The sequence below is a fragment of the Tachyglossus aculeatus genome, chromosome X1 (assembly GCF_015852505.1).
Source record: "Tachyglossus aculeatus isolate mTacAcu1 chromosome X1, mTacAcu1.pri, whole genome shotgun sequence".
NCBI classification, from domain to species: Eukaryota; Metazoa; Chordata; class Mammalia; order Monotremata; family Tachyglossidae; genus Tachyglossus; species Tachyglossus aculeatus.
The window spans coordinates 132,868,883-132,884,577 of NC_052101.1; the positions used below are offsets into that span (position 1 = coordinate 132,868,883).

Below are 15,695 nucleotides of genomic sequence, written 5' to 3' on the forward strand. Positions count from 1 at the left end.
TTCTCAAAAGGCTTTTTGAAAAAGAGTTCTTGAATGGTTGAAATCCATCCTGAGTGCTAATGAAAATGCACGACAAAAAAATGTTTTGGCCTTATTCCTGCCTTAAGAAAAATGGTCCTGGGGACCAAGGGATTTTGTCCTTTATCATTGAGAATTAAGGAAATGAATGTTGAGGGGAATGTGGATGGTTACTGAGCTATCTTTGTTCCTGATGGCTATTTCTAGTAGTCACTCTGTCAGTCATTCAATCATCTTTAATGAGCGCTTACCATGTGCAATGCACTGTACTAGCACTTGGGAAAGTACAAGATAAGACACATTCCCTGCACACAACAAACTTACAATCTAAGGGGGAAACAGACATTAATGTAACGAAATACATGACAGATATGTACATAAGTGCTGCGGGGCTGGGACAGGGGATGAATAAACGGAGCAAGTCAGGGCGGCGCAGAAGACAGTGGGAGAAGACGAAAGGAGGGCTTAGTCAGAGAAGGCCTCTTGCTTCACTAAGGCTTTGAAAGGGAGGAAAGTAATTGTCAGATATGAGGGAGGAGGGCGTTCCAGGCCAGAGGCAGGATGTGGGAGAGAGGTCAGTGACGAGATAGATGAGATCGAGGTACAGGAGTAGTAAGAGTTTCCAGAGTGGGTTTCCACCATTTGGCCTCCTGAGTCAGGGAGAGAGATAATGGTGGCCTGTGGATGCCTATTTGAACGCCTCAATCTCTTCAGAGTCATCCCTTTCCCATCCCAGGTCCCTGTGAATACGGACTCTGCTTCCCACTCAGGGAGCTTTCCAATTTTTCACTGCTAGCCCCCACTACTACCCCACTGGCGTCGCCACCACTTGTGAATTCCAAAGAGGCTCTTGATCTAAATCTATTGCTGTGTTCTCTAGTAGATCATGTAAATGCAAGGCAAGAAAACACCTCTGGCCTGCCTATAATGTGAAGACCAGATTAGAATTTCCATGGCGGTGTGATAGATATGTGGAAGATGAGGCTGTCCATAGTGGGATGGTTGTGACAGAAAATTAGGATGGAATAGAGGCAGTTGGATTTCTCAAGAAGGAGATCATTTGTGACGTTTGAGAGGGTGGTTTCAGTGTAGTGAAGCAGACAGAAGTCATATTGGAGAGGGTCAAGGAGAAACTCTGGGGAGAGGAACTGTCAATGGTGTAGACAACTTTATGTTGCCAACTTGTACTTCCCAAGAGCTTAGTACAGTGCTCTGCACACAGTAAGTGCTCAATAAATACGATTGATGATGATGATAGACAACTTGTCTCAAGGAGTTTAGAGAGGAATGGTAGGAGGGAAAGGGGGTGATAACAGGAGGAAGCAGTGGGGTCAAGGGAGGGTTTTTTTTAGGATAGGAGAGACACGGGCATGTGTGAAAGGAGAGGGGAAGAAGTCATTGGAGAGTGAACAGTTGAAGTTGCCGGTCCCGGAGGGAAGAAGGGAGGGGGCAAATGTTTTGATAAGGTGCAAAGGAATGGGGTCAGATGCACAGGTGGAGGGGGTGGATTTTGAGAGAAGGCAGGAGACCTCCTCTTGAGATACTGCTGGAAAAGATGGGAGAGTTGAAGAAGGGGCAGGAGGAGGGAGGAACTGGAGAGGAGCGGGGGAGATTGAGATTTTAGGGAGATCATGTCTGATCATTTCAATTTTCTCAATAAAGTAGGTGGCCAGGTCATCAGGGATAAGAGATGAGGGATATGGGGGCAATGGTGGTATGAGGAGAGAGTTAAACATCTGGAACAATTGGCGAGGGCAATGGGCATGGGTGTCAATAAAGATGGAGAAATAATTTTGCCGGGCAGGAGAGAGGACAGAGTTAAAGCATGCAAGGATGAGATTGCAAGCTCATCCTTAAACCTGCTCTCAGTCAGGCTAATTTTTTTTCACAGTATTAGTTAAGCACTTACTGTATGCCAGGTATTGCACATAGTAAGCGCTTAATAAATGCCATTATCATTATTATTATTATTATTACTACGCCCCGGGGTGGATACTTGCTAATCAGGTTGGACAAAATCCATGTCTCACATGGGACTCATGGCCTTAACCCCCATTTTACAGAAGAGGTCATAAGGCTCAGAGAAGTGAAGTGACCTGCTTAAGGTCACACAGCGGACAAGTGGCGGAGCTTCCAGAACACAGTCATGGGGTACAGGAGATGAGACATGTGAGTCAGTGGTTTTTCCAGTAGTGGAGATGAGCTGCAGTGAACAGTCCACACTCTCTCACCCATTTCCCCTATGACTATGGCTAAGCAACGTGAGGCAGCTGGCCAGGGTAAGTTTGTTGCAGAGGAATAGAATATTTCTGCCTGCCCACTGGAGGCACGGACACTGCTTTTTTTAATTTATGCTTTTATTTTTCCATGGTATTCGTTAAGCACTCACTATGTGCCAGGCACTCTAGTAAGCACCTGGGTAGATACAAGCAAATCAAGTTGGAGACAGCCCATGTCCCAGGTGGGACACACAGTCATAATCCCCATTTCCCAGAGGTGGGAACTGAGGCACAGAAAAGTGAAGTGACTTGCCCATGGTCATAAAGTAGATGATCAATCAATCAGTGGTATTTATTGAGTGCTTACCATGCACAGAGCACTGTACTAAGCACTTGGAAGAGTACAATACAACAGGATTAGCAGACACATTCCCTGCCCATAACAATTTTACCATCAAGTGGCAGAAGCAGGATTAGAATCCAGTGACTTCTGACTCCCAAGCCTGTGGTCTTTCCACTAAGTCATGCCATTTGTCTTGTGTGTGTGTTCAGGCAAGTCCATGAATTAATCAAGCATATTTATTGAGTGCTTACTGTGTACAGAGCATTGTACAAAGCGATTGGGAAAATACAATACAACAGAGTTGGGAGACACATTCCCTGATCACAACGAGCTCACAGCCTAGAGGGGGAAACAGACATTGATAGAAATAAAGAAATTATGGATATGGACATATGTGCTGTAACTCTGGGGGTGGGAGCAGTGAATAAAGGGAGCAAATAACGGCATGCAGAAGGGAGTGGGAAAAGAGGAAATGAGGGCTTGGGCAGGGAAGGCCGCTTGGAGAAGATGTGCCTCAATAAAGCTTTGAAGGTGGAGAGAGTAATTGTCCATTGGATATGAAGAGGGAGGGCCTTACAGGCCAGAGGCAGGACATCGCTTCTCTGTGCCTCAGTTACCACATCTGTAAAATGGGGATTAAAGCTGGGAGCCCCTTGTAGGATGCATGGACTGTGTCCAACTTAATTACCCCATTTACCCCAGCTATTAGAACAGTGCCTGGCACATAGTAAGTGCTTATCAAATGCCATAAAAAATATGGAGCAACGTTGTGGATTATGTAAACCTTTAGGAATAAAATCCCTGTTCTACTCCCAGACCCCAGAAAGAGTTTTCTATCTACAGGTTTTTCCTCCAGACGTTTTGGACTGGAAGGCAGGGGGTTGGGGAGAAGGAATGTTCTCCTAAATGTTTCTAATCAGAGAACAGAAAATCAGACAGGTGACACACCAAAAAAAACTCTGATCTCAAATTTCTGGCACTTGTTTTCATTTGAAAATGTCAATTGGTGATTTCATTTGAAACATCTCATCTCCAATCCATGGCTCCCATTCTCTAGCAGAGGATATTTAGACAGATGACTACTTATAGGTCTTTTTATTATACACAAGATATTATTTAGCCTTTGCTAAAACATTCAGAACCCCCCAAATTGCAGAGATAATTTGTGAATTTTAATTAAATGACTGCTGAAAAAAGTTATTTTTATCACATCGCATCTTAATACAGCCTCCGGATTAAATAGTAATTAATTTGCCACTGAGGCCTGCTCTTAATCAGTTGTATGTCAGCATACATTTCAACTGACATTTAAATTATAAAGTATAGTGGGATTATCGTATAAATTACCACTTTACAAAAGTCCAAGTAAACATGATATGCACATTGAAGGTGGCATATTATCCTCCTGTTTACTTTTGACATGGTTCTTTGGATTAGAGCCGGTCTCTTTAACTTTGCGCCAACTTCTGCCATTGCATTCTGATGGATCTCCTTTAACGAGGGTTTTGCGGTTTTAAATTTGATCGCCAGAGAACTGAAGTCTCATGACCTCGCTCCCAATCGCCCCTAACCCCACCGCACTTCTGTCCATATCCTTATTCTCTCCCTTTTTCCCTATCCCTAATTTATTTTGATGCCTGTCTCCTCCTCTAGACTATAAACTCCTTGGGGTCGGGGATTGTGTCTACCAATTTTCCCAAGTGCTTACTACAGTGCTCTGCATACTGTCAGAGCTCAATCAATAGATGGTATTTACTGAGTGCTTACTGTGTGCAGAGCACTTTATTAAGTGCTTGGGATAGTACAACAGACTTGGTAGACATGTTCCCTGCCTATAACAAGCAGTGTGGCTCAGTGGAAAGAGCACGGGCTTGGGAGTCAGAGGCTATGAGTTCAAATCCCGGCTCTGCCAATTGTCAGCTGTGTGACTTTGGGCAAGTCACTTCACTTCTCTGTGCCTCAGTTACCTCATCTGTAAAGTGGGGATTAAGACTGTGAGCCCCCCATGGGACAACCTGATCACCTTGTAACCTCCCCAGCACTTAGAACAGTGCTTTGCACATAGTAAGTGCTTAATAAATGTCAAAAAAAAAAGCAAGCACTTGAGGGACTGAAGGTGGGGTGAATATCAGTCAATCTTAACATGTCTAAAACAGAACTCCTTATCTTCCCACCTACACCCTGCCCTTCCCCTGACTTTCCCATCACTGTATACAGCACCACCATCCTTCATGACTCACAAGCCCGTAACCATGGCGTTATCCTTGACTCCTCTCTCTCAGCACTTATTCAATCTATCACTAAATCCTGTCAGTTCAACCATCTCAACATCTCTAAAATCCTCCCTTTCCTCTCCATCCAAACTGCTACTCTGTTAATCCAAGCCCTTATTCTATCCTGCCTGGATTACTGCATCGGCCTCCTTGTTGAACTCCCAGCCTCCTGTCTCTCCCCACTCCAGTGCATACTTCACGCTGCAGCCGGATCGTTTTTCTACAAAACCATTCAGTAAACATTTCCCCACTCCACAAGAACTTCCAGTGGTTGCCCATCCACCTCCACATCGAACAAAAATTCCTTACCATCAGGGTTCAGTGAGTAGGTTGGCATTAGAGGAGTAAAGTGTGTGGGTTGGGCTGTACCAGGAAATCAGGCTCCTGTGCCTCAGTTACCTCATCTGTAAAATGGGGATTAAAACTATGAGCCCCCTGTGAGACAACCTGATCACCTGGTAACCTCCCCAACGCTTAGAACAGTGCTTTGCACATAGTAAGCGCTTAACAAATACCATTATTATTATTATTATTATTATTATTGTTATTATTATTGAGTGCTATCTGTGCTGTGATGGCCGAGGGGTTAAGGCATTGGACTTGAAATCCAATGGGTTTTTCCCACGCAGGTTGGAATCCTGCTCACAGCAAATTTCTTTCAAGCGCGGAAGTGCCAATATTGTCCTTTCCCTTCTAGACTGTAAGCTCGTTGTTGGGTAGGGACCGTCTCTATGTGTTGCCAATTTGCACTTCCCAAGCGCTTAGTACAGTGCTCTGCACACAGTAAGCGCTCAATAAATGCGATTGAATGAATGGAATATGCAGAGCACTGTACTAAGCGCTTAGAAGAGCACAAATATGATTTTCCTGTACCACATCTATCTGAGTGGGAATTTAATGGACTGTTTCCTGATTGAAATGGCCTTCCTGGAGGCACCAGCCTCCTTTCTGATCTCCCACCCTCCTGTCTCTCTCTGCTTCAGTCTATACTTCACTCTGCTGCCCGGATTATCTTTCTACAGAAATGTTCTGGGCATGTCACCCCCTCCTCAAAAATCTCCAGGGGTTCCCTATCAACCTCCATATCAAGCAAAAACTCCTCACTATTGGCTTCACAGCTCTCCATCACCTTGCCCCCTCCTACCTCACCTCCCTTCTCTCATTCTACAGCCTAGTCCACACACTCGGCTCCTCTTGTACTAACCTTCTCACTGTGCCTCGTTCTTACCTGTCCTGCCATCGACCCCTGGCCCACGTCCTACCTTTGGCCTGGAATGCCCTCCCTCCTCAAATCTGCCAAACTAGTAACACTTTCCCCCTTCAAAGTCCTACTGAAAGCTCACCTCCTCCAGGAGGCCTTCCCAGACTGAGCTCCCTCTTTTCCTCTACTCCCCCTTCCCACCCCTCCCCATCACCCCAACTTGCTCCCTTTGCTCTATCCACCTCCCCGTCCCACAGCACTTGCGGGGTGTGCATATTTATAATTATAATTCTATTTATTTTTATTAATGATGTGTACATATCTATAATTCTATTTATTTATAATGATGAAGCCTTGTTTACGTGTTTTGATGTTTGTCTCCACCCTTCTAGACTGTGAGCCTGCTGTTGGGTAGGGACCGTCTCTACATGTTGCTAACTTGTACTTCCCAAGCACTTGGAACAGTGCTCTGCACACGGTAAGCGCTCAGTAAATACAATTGAATGAATGAATGAATGAATTGTACTTCCACAGCGCTTAGTACAGTGCTCTGCACACAGTAAGTGCTCAATGAATACGATTGAATGAATTGCCCAAGGTCACACAGAATGCACATGGTGGAGCTGGAATTAGAACCCAGGTCTCCTGAATCCCAGGCCTGTGGTCTTTCCACTAGGCCAGGCCGCCTCTTAATTTAATGTACAATTTATTGTGCATATATGCATAAGTACCGAGGATGGGTGTAAATACAAGAGGAGGTGGGATTTTGAGAGCTTTGAAAATGATTATGTCCATCATTAGCAGAATGCTTTACATTCTTGCACTTCATTGTAGGCAGGGAACGTGTCTGTTATATTGTTAGAGTGTACTCTCCCAAGCTCTTAGTAGAGTGCTCTGCACACAGCATTCAGTAAATATGATTGATTGATCATTTTACTGTGTAATACATAGTAAACTGCAAAAGTACAAAGCACAGTAGAGTGAGGCTGAGGTAGAGACCGGGAAGCATAGCAAGCGGCATTTTGCTGTGACTGATGCCCTGCAAATGCCCACAGCCATTTCCTCTTCTCCCTCTCAAACCCCATTCTTCCTTCGACCTTCCCATCACTGTTGATAAATACCACTATACTCTCTGTCTCACAAACCCACAACCCTGCCACTATCCTTAACTCTTCCCTCTCCTTCAACCCCTGTACTCACTCAGTCACCAAATCCTGCCAGTTCTATTTTCACACCATCTCCAGAATCTGTCTCTTCCTAGTCTAGTGGATAAAGCACCGGCCTGGGAGTCAGAAGGCCACAGGTTCTAATCCCGGCTCCGCCACTTGTCTGCTCTGTGATCGTGGGCAAGCCACTTCACTTCTCTGGGCCTCAGTTAGCTCATCTGTAAAATGGGGATTAAGACTGTGAGCCCGACATGGGACAACCTCATCCCCGCTCTGCCACATGTCTGCTGTGTGACCCTGGACAAGTCACTTAACTTCTTTGAGCCTCAGTTACCTCATCTGTAAAATAGGGATTAAGATTGTGAGCCCCATGTGGGACAACCTGATCACCTTGTATCCCCCCCAGCGCTTAGAACAGTGCTTTGCACATAGTAAGCACTTAACAAATGCCATCATCCTTATTATTATTATTATTACCCCAGCGCTTAGAAGAGTGCTTGGAACATAGTAAGTGCTTAACAAATATCCTAATGATTATTATTATTATTATTATAACAATAATTATGGCATTTGCTAAACACTTCCTGTGTGCCAGGAGCTGTAGTAAGCACTGGGGTGGATACAAGCTAATATAGTCCCTGTCCCACATGGGGCCAAAGTCTCAATCCCCATTTTACAGATGAGGTCACTGAGGCACCGAGAAGTTAAGTGACTTGCCCAAGGTCACACAGCAGACAAGTGGCAGAACCTGGATTAGAACCCAAGTCCTTCTGACTCCCAGGCCCATGCTCTATCCATCATCCATCAATCGTATTTATTGAGTGCTTACTGTGTGCAGAGCACTGTACTAAGCGCTTGGGAAGTACAAGTTGCAACATATAGAGACAGTCCTTACCCAACAGTGGGCTCACAGTCTAAAAGACTGCTCTATCCACTATGCCATGCTGCTTCTCAGGTACAAAAAGATGTTAGAGCCTGGCGACGGATTTGGGAGCTAATTAAGTTGGAACATTATGCCTGCACCCATCAACTTCCTCTCTATTTCCTTCAGAGCCCTTGGCGAGTGAGAAGTTATCATCCTCACTTCACATTTTCCTTCGCTCTCCTTCTAGACTGTCAGCTCACTGCGGTTAGGGAGGTGCCTACCAACTCTGTCATATTGGACTCTCCCAAGTGCTTAGCTCAGTTCTCTGCTCATGGTAAGAGCTCGATAAATATGACTGAATGATTGATTCAGGCTGCAACCACAGCTCCACTGTGCTGAACAGGAATATTTAAAATAATAACTGTAATAATGATAATTGTGATATTTGCTAAGCACCGAACTCTGTGCCAAGCCCTGCACTGAGCACTGGAGATGGTGAAATCTCTGACTTACAGAGGAGGGAACTGAAGCACAGAGAGGTCAGGTGACTTGCCCAAGATCACATAGTAAGCAAGCGGCAGAACTGGGATTAGAATCCAGGTCCTCTGCCTTTAAGATCCCTGCTCTTTCCATTAGGCCAGATTAAAACATGAGATTAAATCCCACGATAAAGTCATTCATTCGTTCAGTCGTATTTACTGAGTGCTTACTGTGTGCAGAGCACTGTACTAAGCGCTTGGGAAGTACAAATCGGCAACATATAGAGATGGTCCCTACCCAACAACGGGCTCAGAGTCTAGAAGGGGGAGACAGACAACAAAACAAAACACGTAGACAGGCGTCAATACCATCAGAATTCCCAGCCACTTTGCTCTAAAATCTCTTCCTTTAATCAATCAATCAATCAATCGTATTTATTGAGCGCTTACTATGTGCAGAGCACTGTACTAAGCGCTTGGGAAGTACAAATTGGCATCACATAGAGACAGTCCCTACCCAACAGTGGGCTCACAGTCTAAAAGGGGGAGACAGAGAACAGAACCAAACATACCAACAAAATAAAATAAGTAGGATAGAAATGTACAAGTAAAATAAATAAATAAATAAATAAATAGAGTAATAAATATGTACAACCATATATACATATATACAGGTGCTGTGGGGAAGGGAAGGAGGTAAGACGGGGGGATGGAGAGGGGGACGAGGGGAGAGGAAAGAAGGGGCTCAGTCTGGGAAGGCCTCCTGGAGGAGGTGAGCTCTCAGCAGGGCCTTGAAGGGAGGAAGAGAGCTAGCTTGGCGGATGGGCAGAGGGAGGGCATTCCAGGCCCGGGGGATGACGTGGGCCGGGGGTCGATGGCGGGACAGGCGAGAGCGAGGTACAGTGAGGAGATTAGTGGTGGAGGAGCGGAGGGTGCGGGCTGGGCAGTAGAAGGAGAGAAGGGAGGTGAGGTAGGAGGGGGCGAGGTGATGGACAGCCTTGAAGCCCAGGGTGAGGAGTTTCTGCTTGATGCGCAGATTGATCGGTAGCCAGCAGCAATCATCATCTCTATCTATCATGCTCTCCTAAGTGCTTAGTACAGTGCCCTGTATACAGTAGATTATAAACTCCACAAGGGTAGGGAGTTTATTGTCCTCACCCAAGTGTTCAGTATAGTGCTCTGCACAGAGTAAAAGCTCAATAAATTCCATTGATCGGTTGACTGTTGTACATAAATGGGGGTGAAAACCTGATAAAGGGGATATGCTTTCCTCATGTAAGCAGTGGACTGTGCAATGTGGCTGAGGGTACACTCCCCTGCTGTCAGAATCAGTCAATCAATCGATGACATTTATTGAGTGCTTACTGTGTGCACAGCATTATAGTAAGCATCTGGGAGAGTACGTTATAACAGAGTTGGCAGACACGTTCCCTGCCCACCAGGAGCTTATGATCCAGAGAGTAAGTCAGGCATTAAAATAAATTATGGGTCTGTACCTAAGTGCTGTAGAGTGACTATCAAATACTTATCGGGGACAGATCCAAATGCATACTCAGAGGACATGGGTTCTAATCCCGGCTCTGCCACTTTTCTGCAGTGTGACCTTGGGCAAGTGACTTAACTTCTCTGTGACTCAGTTACCTCATCTGTAAAATGGGGATTAAGACTGTGAGCCCCACATGGGACAACCTGATTACCGTGTATCTACCCCAGCGCTTAGAACAGTGCTTGGCATATAGTAAGTGCTTAACAAATACCATCATTATTATAGACTAGATCCAAGTGCCAGTAAATGAGACAAACCCGAGGTCTGCTTGTGTGTACACTAGGTGATTTGGCATGCCCAAGGCCTCAGGGTAGAAATCACTGGAATACCATTCCCTTGGCCAAACTGGTGAGATAATATAGGGGCTAGAGGAAGCTGACAACAGGAAGGGAGAAACACTGATTGGAAACACAATAGGGATGAGTGATCTAGCTAGGGGAAGCAGCATGGCTCAGTGGAAAGAGCACGGGTTTTGGAGTCAGAGGTCATGAGTTCAAACCCCGGCTCCACCAATTGTCAGCTGTGTGACTTTGGGCAAGTCACTTAACTTCTCTGTGCCTCAGTTCCCTCATCTATAAAATGGGGATTAAGACTGTGAGCCCCCCGTGGGACAACCTAATCACCTTGTAACCTCCCCAGTGCTTAGAACAGTGCTTTGCACATAGTAAGTGCTTAATAAATGCCATCATCATTATTATTATTATTATTATTAGAGAGGCAGAGTGGCCTAGTAGAAAGATCACAGGCCTGGGAGTCAGGAAACCCAAATTCCAGTCCCAGGTCTGTCACTAGTGACCCTCTGGGTGACCGTGGGTCACTTCACCTCTCTGGGCCTCCGTTTCCTCATCTGTAAAATGGGAGATGACCCCCCTGCTTCGGGGCTGGGTCAGAGCAGAGATTAGTATTCGGGTCTCCTTACTCCTTGGCCTGAGCTCTTTCTGCTGGACCATGCTACAACCAATACGGTTATTTCAGCTCATAAATAAATGGTCAAGTGGGTAGAATGGGTATAACTGAGAAATGTCCGCGAAAGCACATTTTGTGAATTAATCAAGGAAGGCTCCCTGAGGGAGGTAGGCTTTTAGGAGGATTTGGACAAGGAAGGCGGAGATGCACCGTTAATGTTCTTCCATGGAGTACATAGTCCTGGCTCTGTCACTGGCCTGCTGTGTAACCTTGGCCAAGTGATTCACCCTCTCTGCACCTCCATTTCCTCTTTTGTACAGAGGAGACCAGATCCCATTTTGCAGATTGTTTCTGGAGTGTGGTTCAGAGACTGCCTCTGATGCTCTAAGTTTTTCCCCCAGCACTTAACACAGTGCTCACCATTCAGTTAGTGCTCAGCAAATACCAGAAACCAGAAAACAGACTGCTCTCCCGTGAAAGCCAGAAGACTTGGGATGGAGAATCAATCAATCAAATAATCAATCAGTGGTATTTATTGAGCACTTATTGTGTGCAGAGCCCTGTACTAAGCACTTGGGAGAATACAATACAACTGAGTTGGTAGACACATTCCCAGCCCACAACAAGCTTACAGTCTAGGAGGAAACAAACATCAATATAAATAAATGAATTATAGATATAGTAAATTACAGATAACTAGTGGTATGTTTCTTAGACTCTGGAGGAGAACCCCGTTCCCAGTTGGAAGCCCCTCTTCAAAGAAGGTCCCCAAACAGCAGTTTATGTCCATAATCTAGTATCCTGCCATTTCCCTTAGCTGTAATTGATTTTAATGTCTGCCTCCTCCTCTAGACTGGAAGCTCTTCGAGGGCAGGAATCGTGTCTACCAACTCTGGTGTACTCTCCCAAGCGCTTAGTCCAGTGCTCTGCACACAGTAAGTGCTCAATAAATGTCACTGATCAATTGATTGATTGGTCGATTACTAGTATGTGAGATTTCAAGATACTCGAAGAGCACAGAAAGGTCCAACAAAAATGTTTGATCTGATGCCATTTGCAACTCAAGAGAGTTGGATAACTTAGTAGCAGTTTGAGTAGGAGTATTGACAGTATTTATCAAGTGCTTACTACGTGCAAAGCACCAAACTAATTGCCAGAAAGGATCCACAATACACGAGTGGGAATTAGACACGGTTCCTGGTCCTCGAGGAATGTCAGGGTGGGAAGAATGGACTGGGAAGAGACACATCAGGAAAGATGAAATAGTAAGACACTAAAACAACATAAAAAAGACAAATCCCACAAAATCAAAATAAGTGGCCCAGGTTCCCTACACTACGCTCAACACCACAAGTCTCCCCCAAATTGCACCTAATCTGGCATCTACAATGTCTGGAAGACGCAAAAGATTTCCTGTTTTTGAATGGCTGAAATTGAAAAGCACTGTCATTTCCCTTAAATACATTCTTTTGAATAAAACATCTATTCCTGGTGCCAGCAGCAGGCTTCTAAACATGTTCAAGATGACATGATTGATAACAAGTAGGCCGCTTCAAGATGTTTCTAATTTCATCTCTCTGGTTTAAGAATGTTAAATTTTCTATCATGATGTATGGTGTAATAATAAGGTGTCCTTGAACTGAAGTTATTTATTTATGCTCTGCTTTGGCAGATGAATATTAACTACTGAGAAAATTCACAAACCAATTAGTAAAGGCTAAAAACGCCTCTGTGAATGAATATTAAAGAAAAGATCGTCTGAACGCCTCATCCCATCCAACTAGGGCAAAGGCTCATCTTGACGGACATCAGACCCTCTGAGACTCAGTCCCCGTTGACCTGAAAGGGAAACTAATTGTCTTAGTTCAATAATAATAATGATAACAGTGGTATTTGTTAAGTACTTACGATGTACTAACCACTGTACTAAGCGCTAAGGGAGAGTCAGCCTTTGTCAGCTGTCTGACCTGGGCAAGTCACTTCACTTGTCTGGGCCTCAGTTTCCTCATCTGTAAAATGGGGATTAAATACCTGTTCTCCCTCTTCCTCAGGCTGTGAGTCCCCTCTGGGCAGGCACTCTGGCTGATCTGTGATCTGTGCTGTATCTATCAAGTGCTAATACAGTGCTTAGCACATAATATGTGTTTAATCAAGACCATAAACAGCATTCTTCTTACTCTCAAATGGGATCTTCTAGACTGTGAGCCCATTGTTGGGTAGGGACCATCTCTATATGTTGCCGACTTGTACTTCCCAAGCGCTTAATACAGTGCTGCGCACACAGTAAGCAATCAATAAATATGATTGAATGAATGACTTACAGTCTAAATAGGAGGGAGAACAGGGATTGAATCCCCATTTTAAAGATGAAGAAATTGAGGCACAGAGAAGTTAAGTAACTTGCTCAAAACCAGACAGCAGGCAAATGACAGAGTGTAGCCTAGTGAAAATGGCATGGGCCCGGGAATTGGAGAAGTGGGTTCTTATCCCGGCTCTGTAACCTTTGAGCTGTGTGACACTGGGAAAGTCACTACACTTCTCTGTGGCTCAGTTTCCTCATCTCTAGAATGGGGCTTAAGAGAGCTTCTCCCTCCTACTTAGACTGTGAGTTCTGCATGGGACAGAGATTATGTCCATCCTGATTATCTTGCACATACTAATGTGCTTGGGGCACAGTAAGTGCTTAAGAAATACAATTATTATTATTTTACTTTTACCGTACTCTCTTGAGGGAGCTCTGCACACAGTACAGGCGCAATCAAAATGAAAGAATGGCTGACTGAAGGGATGAATGAATGGATGGATCAATGGATGAATGAATGGAATGATGGATGATTGGGTGAATGGATGAATGAATGGATGGATTGGTGGATGAATGAATGAATTGCTGGATGGATGGATGGATGGATGGATGGATGGATGGATCAGCGAGAAGCAGCTTGGCCTAGTGGAGTCAGAAGGACCTGGGTACTAATCCTGGCTCCACCACTCATCTGCTGTGTGACCTTGGGCAAGTCACTTCACTTCCCTGTGCCTCAGTTCCCTCATCGGTAAAATGGGGATTAAGACTGTGAGCCCCAAGTGGGACATGGACTGTGTCCAACCTGATTAGCTTGTATCTACTCCAACATTTAGAACAGTGCCTGGCACACAGTATGTGCTTAACAAATACCATAAAAAAAATCAATGGATGAACAAATGAATGGATGGATGGATGAATGATAAAAGAATGAATGAATGTCTTTCAGGCCCAAGATTCCAAGTCTCAGTTCCTTCTCTCTGTTTTCAGCATTGAGGAGGTAGTTTTGCCCCACCTTGCCACTCTGGGTTATCAGAAGTGTGATGCCCACAGGTCCCATGATGGAAGATTGAGAGAAAACAAACTAATGCAGAGTCCCCAGAAATAAAACAGGCTGTAAGTTTGCCCTCTGTTTGAGAGCACGAATAGCCAACCTGGGATTTCATATTCAGTCTGCAAATGATTCTTCCCCCAAACTCTGAGTGCCAATCTGCAAGGGTGCATTTTCTAGACCTTTGCTAATTTTTAATAATTTCATGACAGCTCCTTATTCAAATCACGTAAGCACTGTGGTAGATACAAGCTAATCAGGTCAGCCACATGGAGCTCACAGTCTTAATCCCCGTTTTCCAGATGAGGTAACTGAGGCCCAGAGAAGTGAAGCAAATGGCCCAAGGTCACGTGGCAGACAAGTGGCAGAGCCGGAATTAGAACCCAGGTCCTTCTGGCTCCGAGGCCCTGCCTCTTTCCACTAGGCCACGCTGCTCCTCACATCTACCTGACTCATTGGCAAAATGCACTCACCTCCAAGTTTCAGCCCCCATCCCAGGAGGGACTGTACTTTCCAAGTACTTAGTACAGTGCTCTGCACACGGTAAGCGCTCAATAAATACAATTGAATGAATGAATGACTGTAGTTCTCATCTTTCCCTCTTCAACCCTCACTCCTGCTGTTCCCCCAACCGGGAACTCCTCCCTCCCCACATAATCATGAGGTGGGCCAAATTCCCAGCAACATCAACCCTTCAGCTGCCTCTGGCACTTGTGTATTTATCATTTATGTCCACCTTCAGCACGTGTGAATAAATGTAGTTGACTGAATAATAGCAACAACCGTGGTATTTGTCCGGTGTTGTGTACCAATGCTGAGAAGCAGCATGGCTCAGTGGAAAGAGCCCGGGCTTGGGAGTCAGAGGTCATGGGTTCAAATCCCAGCTCTGCAACTTGTCAGCTGTGTGACTTTGGACAAGTCACTTCACTTCTCTGTGCCTCAGTTCCCTCATCTGTAAAATGGGGATTAAGACTGTGAGCCCCCTGTGGGACAACCTGATCACCTTGTAACCTCCCCAGCACTTAGAACAGTGCTATGCACATAGTAAGCACTTAATAAATGCCATTATTATTATTATTATTATTACCAAGCACTGTGCTAAGTGTGGGGTCAACACAAGACCATCAGGTCAGGCACTGACCAGAACATTCTGCACTGGTCATCCCCACTCTGGTCTTGTTGTTGGTTTGGGGTTGTTGTCTTTTTAACAGTATCTAAGCACTTATCATGTGTCAATCACTGGACTAACCATTGGGGTAGGTGAAATAATCGATTTGGACACACTCCCTGTCCCACATGGGGCTCACTTAATGGAAGGTTGAAAAGTGA

At 45.0% G+C, this 15,695-nt stretch overlaps 1 non-coding gene across 1 annotated transcript; it reads left to right on the top strand.

The window, feature by feature from the left end:
• Window positions 1-5,421: 5,421 nt before the first annotated feature.
• On the top strand, window positions 5,422-5,503 carry TRNAS-UGA. Its single transcript has one exon. It is a non-coding gene; the product is annotated as a tRNA-Ser (tRNA).
• The last annotated feature ends 10,192 nt before the right edge of the window (window positions 5,504-15,695 follow it).